Genomic DNA, 17,352 nt, shown 5'->3' with positions numbered 1-17,352 from the left:
CCTAGATTATGGAAATGCCCTTATGGTTGCTGCAAATAAAGCTCTATCTACTAAAAATCAGGTGGTACAAAACACAGATGCCTGACTGATCTGCAATTTGCCTCCCGCTCTCCATCTAAGCCCACAAATCTCTGCATTGGCTTCCAATAAAAAAGCTTAACTCCTCTGTCTAGTTCACAAGTCCCTTTTTGGAAACTGGCCACTTTATTTGCAGAACAAGTTACAGCTCTAGACACCTACACAGAACCTCAGATTTGATGGGCACTCCTACTTTGCCCCCAACACATTCGCACATAGACATTGAGGCAGATACTTTTCATTTTTGACCCCCTATCACTGGAAAAAGCTACCCTTGTACATTCAATCCTGTCTGTACTTAGCACGATTTAAGAAATTCCTAAAAACCTGGTTCTTTTAACTCCTTTCTAACATTGCGGTCCTCTTTAGAGTGCATTAGGGTGGAAAGACCCTCTTTGGGGTGATTCGCTCACAGTTTATAAATATATATATATATATATATATATATATATATATATATATATATATATAAGGATGAGAAGGGAACAGGAATGTTTCCGCCTATCCTGCCTACAGTCAGTCCCCTTTATCTCACTGTCTTGCAGGAATACAAAAAGCACAACAAGGTAGCCGAGTGGATGACGACCAGCCGCCTGAAACTGAACTCGGACAAGACGGAGGTCCTCATCCTGGGCCCCTCTCCCTCCGCCTGGGACGACTCCTGGTGGCCTCCCGCCCTGGGCACCGCACCCAAACCGACAGACCATGCACGCAACCTGGGCTTCATCCTGGACTCCTCCCTCTCCATGACCAGGCAAGTCAACAACGTCTCCTCGGCATGCTTCAACATCCTACGCATGCTACGGAAGATCTTCTGGTGGATCCCCACCGAGACCAGGAAGACCGTCACCCAGGCCCTCGTCACCAGCCGACTGGACTACGGCAACGCCCTCTACGCCGGGACCACCGCCAAGCTCCAGAAGAGACTCCAGCGGATCCAGAACGCCTCAGCCAGACTCATCCTCGACATCCCACGAACCAGCCACATCTCCGGACATCTGCGAGACCTTCACTGGCTCCCCGTCAACAAAAGAATCACCTTCCGCCTCCTCACCCACGCACACAAAGCCCTACACGACCAAGGCCCGAGCTACCTCAACAGCCGAGTCAACTTCTACGCTCCCAAACGCCACCTCCGATCAGCCAACCACGCCCTCGCCGCCGTCCCCCGCATCCGAAGAGCGACTACAGGAGGAAGGTCCTTCTCCCACCTGGCCGCCAAGACCTGGAACTCCCTCCCGACCGACCTGCGCCTGACCCAAGACCACCTCTCCTTCAGGAAGAAGCTGAAGACCTGGCTGTTCGAGCAGTAGCGGCTCCCCCCCCCCCCAGCGCCTTGAGACCCCACGGGTATGTAGCGCGCTTTATAAGTGTCACTGATTGATTGATTGATTGATTGATTGATTGAACAGTAGAATCATTCCAAGTCATGTCACCCAGGACACTGGCAGAAGGCACAAATGGTAAGGACAAGAAAATGACAACTTTCTAAAAGTGGGATTATAAGAATTGTGAATTAAAATCCAACTTTACCATCAAAGAGGATTTAAAATTACAATTAATTTGAGTCTAAACATGAAATTTCTGGTGGAGTGGCCATGACCAAGATGGTTCTGGACGATTGAGCCAGGAGCGCTTGCCTGGGATAGGTTCAGAAAAGGGGGTGGTGATGAACAGAGTGTCTGAATTAAGCAGACCACTCTTACCCAGTCCAAAGATCAGGGCTTGATCCATCACCGTTTTTTAGCTCACTGCACCATCCCAGCTCAGAACTTGGCTATATGCAAATTAGTCTGGCCCTGGCCCAGTGCATCATGGGAACAGGGCAGACCAAACTACCAAGCCAATTCTTATACTGGGAAGGAAACAAGCTACCGGGGACCGGTTTCTGGCATTTCAGCCGTCTTCGGCCCGGCTTGCTTGAATCCTGATGGTGCAATGAGCTAGGGACTCACATCTGAGTATACCCTTCCACGCTTATGGTGGACAAAAATGATTCAGAAAAGGGGGTGGTGATGAACAGAGTGTCTGAATTAAGCAGACCACTCTTACCCAGTCCAAAGATCAGGGCTTGATCCATCACCGTTTTTTAGCTCACTGCACCATCCCAGCTCAGAACTTGGCTATATGCAAATTAGTCTGGCCCTGGCCCAGTGCATCATGGGAACAGGGCAGACCAAACTACCAAGCCAATTCTTATACTGGGAAGGAAACAAGCTACCGGGGACCGGTTTCTGGCATTTCAGCCGTCTTCGGCCCGGCTTGCTTGAATCCTGATGGTGCAATGAGCTAGGGACTCACATCTGAGTATACCCTTCCACGCTTATGGTGGACAAAAATGATTCAGAAAAGGGGGTGGTGATAAACAGAGTGTCTGAATTAAGCAGACCACTCTTACCCAGTCCAAAGATCAGGGCTTGATCCATCACCGTTTTTTAGCTCACTGCACCATCCCAGCTCAGAACTTGGCTATATGCAAATTAGTCTGGCCCTGGCCCAGTGCATCATGGGAACAGGGCAGACCAAACTACCAAGCCAATTCTTATACTGGGAAGGAAACAAGCTACCGGGGACCGGTTTCTGGCATTTCAGCCGTCTTCGGCCCGGCTTGCTTGAATCCTGATGGTGCAATGAGCTAGGGACTCACATCTAAGTATACCCTTCCACGCTTATGGTGGACAAAAATGATTCAGAAAAGGGGGTGGTGATGAACAGAGTGTCTGAATTAAGCAGACCACTCTTACCCAGTCCAAAGATCAGGGCTTGATCCATCACCGTTTTTTAGCTCACTGCACCATCCCAGTTCAGAACTTGGCTATATGCAAATTAGTCTGGCCCTGGCCCAGTGCATCATGGGAACAGGGCAGACCAAACTACCAAGCCAATTCTTATACTGGGAAGGAAACAAGCTACCGGGGACCGGTTTCTGGCATTTCAGCCGTCTTCGGCCCGGCTTGCTTGAATCCTGATGGTGCAATGAGCTAGGGACTCACATCTGAGTATACCCTTCCACGCTTATGGTGGACAAAAATGATTCAGAAAAGGGGGTGGTGATGAACAGAGTGTCTGAATTAAGCAGACCACTCTTACCCAGTCCAAAGATCAGGGCTTGATCCATCACCGTTTTTTAGCTCACTGCACCATCCCAGCTCAGAACTTGGCTATATGCAAATTAGTCTGGCCCTGGCCCAGTGCATCATGGGAACAGGGCAGACCAAACTACCAAGCCAATTCTTATACTGGGAAGGAAACAAGCTACCGGGGACCGGTTTCTGGCATTTCAGCCGTCTTCGGCCCGGCTTGCTTGAATCCTGATGGTGCAATGAGCTAGGGACTCACATCGGAGTATACCCTTCCACGCTTATGGTGGACAAAAATGATTCAGAAAAGGGGGTGGTGATGAACAGAGTGTCTGAATTAAGCAGACCACTCTTACCCAGTCCAAAGATCAGGGCTTGATCCATCACCGTTTTTTAGCTCACTGCACCATCCCAGCTCAGAACTTGGCTATATGCAAATTAGTCTGGCCCTGGCCCAGTGCATCATGGGAACAGGGCAGACCAAACTACCAAGCCAATTCTTATACTGGGAAGGAAACAAGCTACCGGGGACCGGTTTCTGGCATTTCAGCCGTCTTCGGCCCGGCATGCTTGAATCCTGATGGTGCAATGAGCTAGGGACTCACATCTGAGTATACCCTTCCACGCTTATGGTGGACAAAAATGATTCAGAAAAGGGGGTAGTGATGAACAGAGTGTCTGAATTAAGCAGACCACTCTTACCCAGTCCAAAGATAAGGCTTGATCCATCACCGTTTTTTAGCTCACTGCACCATCCCAGCTCAGAACTTGGCTATATGCAAATTAGTCTGGCCCTGGCCCAGTGCATCATGGGAACAGGGCAGACCAAACTACCAAGCCAATTCTTATACTGGGAAGGAAACAAGCTACCGGGGACCGGTTTCTGGTATTTCAGCCGTCTTCGGCCCGGCTTGCTTGAATCCTGATGGTGCAATGAGCTAGGGACTCACATCTGAGTATACCCTTCCACGCTTATGGTGGACAAAAATGATTCAGAAAAGGGGGTGGTGATGAACAGAGTGTCTGAATTAAGCAGACCACTCTTACCCAGTCCAAAGATCAGGGATTGATCCATCACCGTTGTTGTTGTTTATCACCACCCCCTTTTCTGAATCGTTTTTGGCCACTATAGGTGTGGCAGGGTATACTCAGACATGAGTCCCTTTCTCACTGCTCCATCAGGATTCAAGCAAGCCGGGCCGAAGACGGCTGAAATGCCAGAAACCGGTCCCCGGTAGCTTGTCTCCTTTCTGGTGAAGAATTGGCTTGGTAGTTTAGTCTGCCCTGTTCCCATGATGCACTGGGCCAGGGACAGACTGATTTGCATATAGCCAGGTTCTGAGCTGGGATGGTGCAGTGAGATAAATAACGGTGATGGATCAAGCCCTGATCTTTGGACTGGGTAAGAGTGGTCTGCTTAATTCAGACACTCTGTTCATCACCACCCCCTTTTCTGAATCGTTTTTGGCCACTATAGGTGTGGCAGGGTATACTCAGACATGAGTCCCTTTCTCACTGCTCCATCAGGATTCAAGCAAGCCGGGCCGAAGATGGCTGAAATGCCAGAAACCGGTCCCCGGTAGCTTGTCTCCTTTCTGGTGAAGAATTGGCTTGGTAGTTTAGTCTGCCCTGTTCCCATGATGCACTGGGCCAGGGACAGACTGATTTGCATATAGCCAGGTTCTGAGCTGGGATGGTGCAGTGAGATAAATAACGGTGATGGATCAAGCCCTGATCTTTGGACTGGGTAAGAGTGGTCTGCTTAATTCAGACACTCTGTTCATCACCATCCCCTTTTCTGAATCGTTTTTGGCCACTATAGGTGTGGCAGGGTATACTCAGACATGAGTCCCTTTCTCACTGCTCCATCAGGATTCAAGCAAGCCGGGCCGAAGACGGCTGAAATGCCAGAAACCGGTCCCCGGTAGCTTGTCTCCTTTCTGGTGAAGAATTGGCTTGGTAGTTTAGTCTGCCCTGTTCCCATGATGCACTGGACCAGGGACAGACTGATTTGCATATAGCCAGGTTCTGAGCTGGGATGGTGCAGTGAGATAAATAACGGTGATGGATCAAGCCCTGATCTTTGGACTGGGTAAGAGTGGTCTGCTTAATTCAGACACTCTGTTCATCACCACCCCCTTTTCTGAATTGCCTGGGATAGGGGCACCCGCTAGGTTAGCAGACTCCCCCGGAGACCCAAGTGCGGGCTTTGACAAGTGCTGGGCACAGAAAGAACCCAGAAAGAAAAAAAAACACCAGGAAAACCCAAGACGAAAAATTGGAGGTGCTGCAGAGCAAGCGGTTGAGCCGTGCAACAGGCAAGATGGCGGCACATGAACCCACCCACAGTCCCAGAGCTGACCGGAACAATTGTGGCACCCCAGCTATTGCCAGCTGACCACGAGGACTTCAGACTTAAGCTGGGGCCAAACTGCACACAGTGAAAAGGCTCCATTGCGAGGAAGAGACACACCGCAAAAGGGCCTCGAGCTGCAGGCACCGGAAAGGAAGGTGGCCCTGTCGGGGAGGAGTGGGAATGGACACAGCCGGGGCCCTCAATGGGGCGAGGCACTACCAGCTGAGAACCAATAATATAAGTAGGGAGGGGCGCTGCTCTGTTCAATTGGGTGTTCGCGCACAAGCACTCCTCATCATTCACTTGCCTTTAAAGGTACAGTGGAAGGCTGGGAGATAGAGTCCTACCCATCAGATGTCACAGGAGTGGAGGTCCTGCATGCCGCATATAAGGAGGGGTAACCCAGGGGCTAGTTGAGGCAGAGGAACCCATGATGAACTGCCACCTAGCACTGACCCTTATTTTCAGGCGCAGCTTGTCCCTCACACCTGCCGCTGACCAGGGAACTGGCTCATGGGCAACATTCTTTTGTGGAAAATAATACACCCAGGCAACACACAAACACTGGCACAGTTCAGGTAACAAAATAATAATAAATAATAAAGCACTAAATTAGCACAGAAAGTTCAATTTAATAAATTTTATAAGTGTCACGAAATGATTCATTGACATACTGATTAAAAAACAGTAAAAAGATTTTTCAGTGAATATACAACAGATGCACGTTATTTGTTTGTATAATTAAATAATACAGTAGGGAGATGGTTTCCGTCTACGCGTTTCGACATGTTGAAAGTGTCTTCCTCAGGACACTACCATCTTGTTACTGAAAATAGATGAACAGTATTTTAAAAATATGCCTCTGTGCTAGGCAGTGCAAAATAGTCAATACATTTTACTTGAACAATAAAGCCAGTGATTTGATAAAATACCATGATATACCGTATTACATCAGTTCATTCTATTTTCATTATCGTAGAGAAACTATTGACAAGACATAATCCAGTTAAAACAAACATTTACCATTTCATTATATAGAGACATAATGGGAAAACAGGAGAATCACAAAAGCCAGAGGAGAAGATGAAGATAGTACATAGGTACTTAACAGAGAGAAAAATCTGGTGTGTCTCCAATCGATGGTTTAAGTATACACCTATTAAGATGGTCAGAAATTATTTTTTACCTATTTAACTGTACTTCAATCAACTACCCTAAGAAGACTAACGGGCAAGAAAGATGGTGATTGATTAAATACGGGAGATGCCATAGTTGTTGGAAATATTATTTAGCCAGACAGATTATGGAATGTCAGTGCTTATCATGTATCATATCTTCGGATAATGTAGAGAAGATTAGTTGGAATAAGTCCGGTCGGGATCTAAACACAGGACCTCTTTATCTTTTTATGCCCACCGAAGAGAAAACCAGAAAACCGAAAACAAAAATCAGCTGTTTCAGTCAAAACACGATTATATTGGGCAAAATGAAAAGGTTAACCATGACAAAGCCGTCCAGAGATTCATTGATTCAAATGTCTCCAGCAGCCATGACTAGTGGATAAAGTTATCGCATGCAGAGATGTATGCATAACTGTTTAAACTTATTTGCGAAAGATGATTTGATATAAGCGGTATTTAGGTTCCGCTCGTAATGATGTTGATGGGCTTTCCCATTATAGAGGCTGTGATATATGCGTTGCAGATAGGCAATTATCTCAAGACAAATACCTGAGGTACGGCTGGTCGGTGATGTTATAACTCCTCATGCTGAAAAGTTGCGTCAGCGTTTCCCGCGGTGGGTCAATTAATCATTAAAACGTCTTCAAATACTGAAAAATCAGAAGTATGCATTGTCTGGTTAATTCCCCTGATAATACACAGCATACATGTGAGCTAATCTAATAAGAGAAGCTAAATGTGATTCTCCTGTTTTCCCATTATGTCTCTATGGGCTAGATGTAGGTCATTTTATTTTACCACTTCTTAAATACCGAATGTTACCGATTCGGTATTTAAGAAGTGGTAAAATAGAGGGGGGAGGGGGGGGGGGGGGATGTAGGTATTACAGAATCGGTAAATACCGAATCGGTAAGATTCGGTATTTACCGATTCTGTAAATACCGATTCGGTAATGCCCATTGATTCCTATGGGCATTGAAGCCCGATTCGGTAAATACTGATTCCAGCAAGGGCGCAGGGGGTGTCACTTTGACACCCTCTAGCACCCCAAATACAGGCATGTGTGCCATGTGGCATAGGTGTGCATGCACACATGTGCATGCACACCTGGAATCGGTATTTTACCACCCAATTGGATTGGGTGGTAAAATACCGAATCTGAAAGGCCTTTGGGACTCAGAAGAGTCCCACCTACATCTGGAAGTTACCGAATCGGTAAAAATACCGATTCAGTATTTTACCGATTCGGTAAATTTACCGATTTGGTAAATTTACCGAATCTGTAAGATTGGCCCCCTACATCCCAAAAACCCATTTACCGGTCGGTAACGGCCGAAATCGGCCGTTACCGGCCGGTAAATGGCCACCTACATCGGGCCCTAAATGATGAAATGGTAAATGTTTGTTTTAACTGGATTATGTCTTGTCAATAGTTACTCTACGATAAAGAAAATAGAATGAACTGAAGTAATGTGGTATATCATGGTATTTTATCAAATCACTGGCTTTATTGTTCAAGTAAAATGTATTGACTATTTTGCACTGCCTAGCACAGAGGCATATTTTTAAAATACTGTTTATCTATTTTCAGTAACAAGATGGTAGTGTCCTGAGGAAGACACTTTCAACGTGTCGAAACGCATAGACGGAAACCATCTCCCTACTGTATTATTTAATTATACAAACAAATAACGTGCATCTGTTGTATATTCACTGAAAGAAATCTTTTTACTGTTTTTTAATCAGTATGTCAATGAATCATTTCTTGACACTTTTATAAAATTTATTAAATTGAACTTTCTGTGCTAATTTAGTGCTTTATTATTTATTATTATTTTGTTACCTGAACTGTGCCAGTGTTTGTGTGTTACCTGGGTGTATTATTTTCCACAAATTATTTGCCCTGACCCAGGAACTTTATCCTCATTATGGGGTCCTTGTTTTCCACATCATGGGCAGCATTCGACAGAAGGCCTTTTGTTTATATGTGGACCATTTAGGGAGGCTGAGCTGAGTGCTGTGCGGACAGACCTCAAACATAACCTATCGGAACTTCAGAGGGATGTCCAAGACTTGGGGACCAGAGTCAACTATTTAGAGATAACCCAGGATGAACACACACTGGACCTAAAGAAATATCAGTCCTGCTTGGTGACCATGAACAATCAACTGATAGCACTCCAAGAAAACAGGAAAACCTTGAAAATCAGTCCCGCCGGTGCAATCCCCTCATCAGAGGTGTGACCCTGGGCAAAGAAGGCATGGACTGGAGAAGCTTCATCCAGACCTTGACAGAGACAACCATGACGAAGATGGACCAGACTCCCTGTGCATTGACAGAGCACATAGAGCAGTCCCCACACTCCCGTACTCAAAAGAATCTTCCAGAATCCTGGTCTGCTTCCACCACTATGAAGACAAAGAGATGATTCTGGAGGCAGCGAGGTGTAGGGGCCTTATGCACTATAATGGTTAGGATATTCAAATTTTTCAGGACCTATCCCAGATCATATTGATCAACTGTAGGTCCTTATGCCCTCTCACCATGTTCCTGCACGAAAACAAATTCAGATGTAGATTGGGACATGCTCTTTGCCTTATGTTTGAGTGGCAGGTCAGGCGCAGGTCCCTTTGAAAGGCCTACTTGGTGCTGAACCTTCTGCTTCCTGAGACCAAAACAGACTCACCACAAGAAGCACTTCACCAGCGGAACCTGTAATGGACACAATTACATAGAGGTCCAAGGCCAAACCTTCCCTAACAGGAGGAAATCTTGGCAGGCCGGTAATCAACACTCGAGCAGGTCCACAGAGTGAGCGACCTCTCCACTTAATCCACAACAGCCATTGACTCCCACCCTGGACCAGGAGATAATAAGCAGCTGGCCCATTTGCCTCCATCATACATTAACAGAGTTGATAGGTGGGTTCACTACGGGAGTACCCTAGTCTGACTATCAATTAGCTTATAATGCGGGTGCTGTCATCCCAGACCTTCATTGACAGAGGTCCTTTCACCCTATTGGACTGGGGTCCTACCTCTCATTGGGCAGTTGCAGCAGTCTAGAGGCCCCAAAAGATTGATAACTATATAGGGCTATGTGTCTCAACTGTGATAGCGCTTTCTACTGATTGTTGTTCTTGTTTTTACTGTGAGTTGTTGGGCTTTGAGAAAGAATAGCAGTCTGCCCCATCCGTGCCCACACTGACAACACTTGCCACAAGATTGTGACTCCTAGAAATAAACCTATGGCCCTGAATACCCTACATATTCCCACCTACAATGACTGAAACTTCAATAACCGAATTAAACGACACTCCATTGTACACAAATGATACCTCCTGCTTGCAGATCTGGGGTTTTTACAGGAATCCCACCTACTACACTTCAAAAAACTCTCCCTTAAAATCTAGGTCAATATTTCCCCTCAGCCAGCAAGGAGACAGCAGGGGTGAGTATCTTAATGCATCGAGGCTGCCCTCTGGTAGTAGAGGGGACCCTTTGAGATATGGGGGGAATGAGCAGCCATACAGGATTCATTGCAAGGCAGTCCCCCAACGCTAGCTTCGGTATTCAGCCCTAACCAAAGACAAGGGCACTGTTTGGCGAGGTGATTCAGATCCTCACTGCCTGGTCAAACACATCCATAATTGAGAGAGGTCTCACCCCCGCAGTTGATACTGAGTATGAGGGGATGCTCAGTGACCTTGTCTATTGCTGGTAAGATGTTATTGGAAGAAATTGGGCTTATAGGCACATGGAGAACTCACCACCTGCGAACCAGAGTCTGTTAATTTCACTCGGGAGCCCACAAAACAGAAACCAGAGTAGATTACATTATTCCGGATAAGCGCTTCCTCCTGAATTTGACAGATTCCACACAACACCGTATTACAGTCACTGACAATAGGGCAGTCTCATGTGAGATGGTAAACATAGGCACCCAGGGCCCAAGAACTACTATCACCTGGAGGCTCCAGGATTAGCTCATGAGAGACACAGAGAAACAGGTAATAATGTTAAGAGCATCTGCCCCATAATGATACTGGGGAAGTGATGCATTAAAGGCAGTCCTATGAGGTACTTATATAGCGGAAGCTGCAAGCCTCTGAAAACTTCGGGAGGAACAGCATCTTCAATTAGGCGCAGACCTTGAGAAGCTCAAGATGGAGGAAAAAAAGGATCCATTCTGCAAAAGTGTGGAAAAAGGTATTGGCAGTTCGGGGTCAAGTCTGTATGCCTGAGACTAATAAAGTAGCATACTTCTCTAGCACAACTAGATAATAAATATTACGACCATTTTAACAAATCCAGCAAAATGAGGGCATATATCCTGCAGGCCCAAACTGCTAAAGCCACTAAACAGGAAGTCTAGCTCCCACTGGGGCACATGTGCATGGGAGGTGAGGAAAAGACAGCGTGTTTTCACACTTTCTACATCCACTTGTATAGGGCCCAGCATACGGACATGCACACATGATCAGAATACCTCAGAGAGGCCCACTTACTCAAACTAAGTCACACACATAGGCTGTTGGAGAAAGAAGAGATCCTCGTAGTCATATTTAAATTACGATAATTAAAGGCACTGAGGCCGGATGGCCTCACGGCAAACTTTTATAAAGGCTTTGGTGCCACGATCCTACCTGTATCACATAATGTATATTGTAATTTTATTTATAGATCGCTTACTACCCCTGGCGAGTCATTGCAGCGATTTTCGCAAGTTGCCCGCTACTCCAGAACCTCTTTGTGGTACATTAGTAATGGGAAATATAACTTGCTATTTTGATCAGTGGACATATGAGTCTGTTAGTTTGATTGAATAGTATAATGGAGGGAAGGGGATGGAAGAGTCTAGAAAGTGTTATTTGAGAGATAGTAGTAAAATGAGGTTTGGGAATAAATCAAAAGGGGGATAGAGGAGGGACAAGTCTAGAGAGGGATTAGGGAGATTATGGTAGTACAATGAGGTTTGTGATAAGTCAAAGGAAGGATACATGAGGGAAAAAACTAGAAAGGGTTATTTGGGAGATCATAGTAGCTGAATGGGTTATGTTCCATATAGGTACCCTAATATAGGCCCGCGTGATATCATACACCTTCACCTACATTACCTCCCCTACACTACAAAGTAACAAGCCTTTCAGGATTGAACCTTTACCTAGTTCTAATCCTGGGCGAAAAAGGAGGGTTTCTCCCTGAACAATAGTGTCCTATAACTTCATCAATAGACTACACAGTATGAAAGAATATTCACAGGATTCTTGGAAACCAGGCAGGGGCTCCATCACCTGCATAATATCTATTTACAAGGTTCATTCCATAAATTATCCTCAAATCCAACAATGGCTAATACAAGAAACAAGGGACAAAGGAACCCTAGATACTTTCTGTATAATACAGCACATCTTACTAGTGTTAGCTATTGGGAACCAAGACTTCCTAGGCCGACACACAGACCAGAGACGCTGAGGCTCCTGCATGCAGACACTCCGGCTCACAGTGGTCTGACATATCCCTAGCAGTGTGTCCATTTCGAGACCAGGAAGGGGTCCCACACACTCACTTCAGGTAAAGGGGTTAGACTAAAACCTAGAGGGATTCTTGGCTTTACACCTACTCACATGCTAGGTACATTTAGGTACATCTAGACAGGCATCAAAGGAGTATGTGCTTACTTTTATCATGCATTTTATATTCATGTATGTATTCATGATCATTGCAAGATGGTAGAACTGTACTATCCTTTTATATTCACTGTACTGTTAATCATATATATCTTCTACTGTCTAACGGTTGTTGCAGCACATCTATTTTACACTAGAAGAACAATTGTGCAATAAATTATTATTGTAACATGCCTAGCTGTTTCTTCTGTGTAACTCTCTGAGACTGAATATGTGAGCACGAATGACTGAGCGAAAGGTAGTACATTGTTTCCACGATGCTGAGGGATCAGGGTTGTCATGTTCTAAGGTTGCCAGAAACTATTCTCTTCCCGATAAGAGGAGATTCGAGTGGCACTGTGAGCTAGCTAATACAAACCGGTTAACATTCTCGGTGGGGGTGTTCAGAGCCAGTCTGCCACCAAGCCCACAGTTTGTGTTATCCGAACGCACAGATTCGGTATGGTTGGGTACTTATTTAATAGTAGAATCTGAGTAGTTCAGCCATGCTATTCTCAGAGACCCCTATTCACAAAACGCCAGAGACGTCTGGAGTGGGTGGGCACAAAATCCGTCACAGCGGAGTAGGCAAAATAATCTATTTATTGGCTGCTGGTTAATCAAGCTTGAAGGACACAGTGTTCTTTAAATTGTGCATTAAACAAAATCTTAGTTCCATTGAACAAACTTCTTTGTTACAAAAGTGACAGAGGGAGAAAATAACGCAGTAGTGGATTTGCACCTCTCAGCAGGAGAAGAAGATACGAATGCAATTCAAATTGCACCTACATTCTGACATCCAATCACCCTGAAACTATTAGAAAATGGTTTACAAGCTAGAGGTGGCTTAGAAGTTTTCGTGATTGAGGCACACGAATCAAACAAAACAGAGGTATTTTATTTGTGGGTTACATTCCCAGCAGCAGATGCGAGAACACAGACATTTCACTACAATACAGAAGGAGATGCACCAGTGGAATATGGTCCGTTCGAGGACAGAGATTCCACTCACATACCAGGAACAGTTATACTGGTTTAAAGGCGCCCTACCCCATATAAGAGGAAGATTAGGGCCGCTCGGAGGAGAGAGGGAAACATGGCCGATATTAGCAGCCTACAAACCACATCCTGACATTGAAACAATGCCACAAGGAGACTTACTCGTCCAACACAAAGATTTAATTAAAATGTACAGAAACCTGACGAAATTCATCATGAGGACTTTTACAGTTCAACCAATAACAGTTGCAACAAATGGAACTCAATCTCAAGGTACAGCAAATAAGATCACACCACAAACGTTACACGTGCTAATGGGCAAAATGCCCACAAAAAGTTAACAAATGCCATTCTGGGTAGCTCAGAAAATAACAGTTAGAGGCAGTATTCCAGAATACTACCCCATTTGAAAAACCCAGAATGCTAACAATCTGCTTGCCCATGGGGATAACACCACAGATAGAGTATTGTACCACTTGGGGTACAGTCTTTTCTGCTATATATACACCAGGACTCATGGAATTTCTTCATAAGCGGCGATACCGGATGTATTAAGACAAATACAAAACGAGTACGAAGCAGAGACTGTTCTGAACCTAGAGATGAAGTTACTAAATAATTATGACCAGGTATCAGCCATAATACTAGCTAATATTAAAGGGGAAGCAGCTTCAGCGGCAATCCGCCAACGCCTAAGAGAGTTCAGTACATTGGATCAACAACACGAACTGCCCAAAACAATTGAAACTGCGTATGCATAATTAGGCATGACAGTTTGGGTGGGAAGCTTTAAAACCAAAACTGATGGGCAGTTCTGAAAAGGAGACTTCTAAGCAGACACCTGCTTCTTCTAAAAAGAAGTGGGATAACAAAAAACAACAAAACTTTAAAGAAAACAGATCTCAATCCCGAGGTAGATCTCCAGAGGAGCACTCTGAAAAGAGATGGAATCTTTGGAATAGGGCTAATATTAGGAAACCTGACAGGTATCCGGATACTGATAGACGTTCCTCTCGTTCCTTTCCGGGCTCGATGAAAAACTCAGAGCGACAGAAGGATGGTCAGAACACAAAGAAGGGAACACAGAGTCCAGAGACAAGCAGCACACTCAAGACTATACTTCCAAAAAAGAAGAAAAGCCAAAATCAAAACCTCAGTTTAAAAAGAAGAACGTTGCAGGCCTGACGATCAGACATGCCAAGAATTCTGAGGACACAATTTCTGAACGGGGAACGGGCTCAGACGATGCTAGACAGTGCAGGAGAAGTAAAAATAGCTCACCAGAACCTGATGGGATTTCTGGTGACAGCAGACTTGAATGATTACATTCCGGTGGAAACACCAGATACAAGGGTGAGTGTCCTACATAAGTCACAAGAAATAACACTCCAAATGGAAGGGGACAAGCCCAGGAAAGTTAAAGGTCTCTTTGGGGAGAACCTGTCATCTGGTTATGTCATCCTATTAACTGAACAAGATTGGACACCAGCATTCATTACGGAGTGCCCTAGTGGAGAAAATATAATTTTTCCAGCCTTCTCCAAACTCGTTCCCATCCATATTAAACACACATGCACGGGAGTGGGAAGTTGCCCTAGCTCCAGCATTGTACAAAAATCAGGCTGGATGGGATGAGAATTCAACACACCACGTAATTCTGTTAAAAGTTTTACCAAATGCGCAAAGGCAATACCCAATAAAGCAAGAAGCTAAAATACAGGTCAGGGAGATCTTAGATCAACTTCAATATCAAGGGGTCATTGAAACATGCACCTCACCAATGAATAACCCTTTTTTTCCTCTAATGAAGCCGTACAACTCATATTGTCTAGTTTTAGATTACAGACATTTAAACACATGCACAAAGACATTTGCTGTCCAAAATGCAAACAGTGCCACATTAATGAATAACATTGTGAGGAAAAATACAAAACTACACTTGATATCTCAAATGGATTTTTCTGCCAAAATATAGTGCCTTAAAGCAGGTATTTGACCGCATTCCCCGCATTGGGGTCCCAGCGACAACTTTGACATCTCCCACAGGGGTATAAGAACAGCCCGGGGGTATTTTCAGCAAGGGTAACTTAGTTACTCCAAAATGTTGATGAGTAAGTATTGTCCTATGTAGATGATATTTATCTAATGGACGATGTCTTTGAAAGGCACTTGACCAGGGTGAACACCATAATTATGGGATTCGCCTCGGAGGGCTACAAATTTAATTTAAAAAAATCAACAATAACCCAGCTCAATGTCCTGTTTTAGGATATGAGCTGTCAAGTGAAGGTAAAAGTCCGGCAGCTAACTTTTGTAGAAAAGTGTTCGCTGATCCAACATCTAAAATCATTGAAGAATTTACACTCAATACTGGGATTCCTAAATTTTGGCAGAACATACATTTTGGATTATGCAGAAAGAGTAAAACCTTTCTATGACTTAATAAAACCAGATTTTTCAGTTAGACAATGGACACAGGAACACAAACATCCTATGTTCACTATAAGAAGACATGAGAGCTTCAAAACACTTACAGATGTGGGTAAACGTATGCAACTTGGCGATCCGTGTTATAGCGGGTCAATGCGGGTACACTTACTTTGCCTTCGATGTAGGTAAAACAGTACCAATCGCTTACAAAGCACACCTGTACACAAACGCCAAAATGCATTTTACTTCAACAGAAACAATCTTGACAGCAGTTCAGGGTGCTGTAGTAAGACAAAGATCACAGGCTCAGGGAAAACGCATAATTGTCGTAACCCCGGTACCACCATTAGAAGCTGTTACAAAGGCTAGCATTCCAAATGCAAAGCCTTATATCCAAGATGGATACAATGGGCTAATTCTCTTACTGCAACAGATGTTGAATACAGATTTGATCCAAGTCTAAAAACACAAGCATTCCTGCAATACGAACAAGAATATCCTCTACCTAATGAAATAATTCCTCTAGATCAGTATGAATAAATTATTTACACTGATGGATCTGCTTAACCGGCCATAGGGAGTAAGCAACAATACAGCGCTGTAAGAAAGTGGCTCTGTATATTCTGGACCAAAGTAAGTCCCCAGAGGTTTGGCAGAGGCTAAAGTTAGATATAAACTTACTGTCTAAAGTGATAGCTTGGACGAGCAGTAAGGCAGTATTGGAGGACAGTGTAAAGCATGTGGTGTATACACTAAGTCAGCAAATGGTCTCACACACAAGAACTAAACTCTAGGCCAATTATTTGTATAAAAATATATAGTTGTTTTATTTTAGAAGCAACAATAGGTATCAAAATATACTTTCTCATAATGAGATACTTTGGTTAAATACTTTTCAAATAGGCAATAGACTTTTGAATACAATAGCTACAGTTGTTGCAACACAATTCCAAACACAATGTTAGATTGAGCTCAATAATTTCTAGTTAAATGCAATTAGTTACTTTATGGATTACTTTTCTAACCACAGGACTGGATCCTAGATTCAGTCCTGAGACATCTCCTGTACACAATTGAGTAAAAGCGTTTTGGTTACAGTTTATTTATTTATTTATTGTGATTTATAAAGCGCACTATAACCCAGAGGTCTCTAAGCGCTTTGTTAGGATCAGCTAGACAATAGAAAGGATGCATCAGAATTACAATTGGCGGCCACGCCACGCTTGCTGGAAAAGCACAGTTTTTAGTTTCTTGCGGAAGGGCATTAGGTTTGTCTCATTGCGAAGTTCCAGCGGTAATTTGTTCCACATAGCTGGCAGAGTATGTGAAAAAGCACGCCCACCCACAGTGGTCAGTCTACAGCGTGGCTGAACAAGATAGATGGAATCGGCAGATCTGAGCGCCCTCCCTGGTTTATAGAGGGTCAGGCGTGATTTCAAATAGGTAGGTGCCCTTCCATGAAGAGCTTTGTGGACAATGCAGAGCCCCTTGAACATTAGCCTCTGCCTAACTGGCAGCCAGTGGAGCTCCCGCAGCAGGGGGGATGCCTGGGTGCTCCT

The sequence above is a fragment of the Lissotriton vulgaris genome, chromosome 12, assembly GCF_964263255.1.
Source record: "Lissotriton vulgaris chromosome 12, aLisVul1.2, whole genome shotgun sequence".
NCBI lineage: Eukaryota > Metazoa > Chordata > Amphibia > Caudata > Salamandridae > Lissotriton > Lissotriton vulgaris.
Note: the sequence above shows the minus strand (reverse complement) of the source record.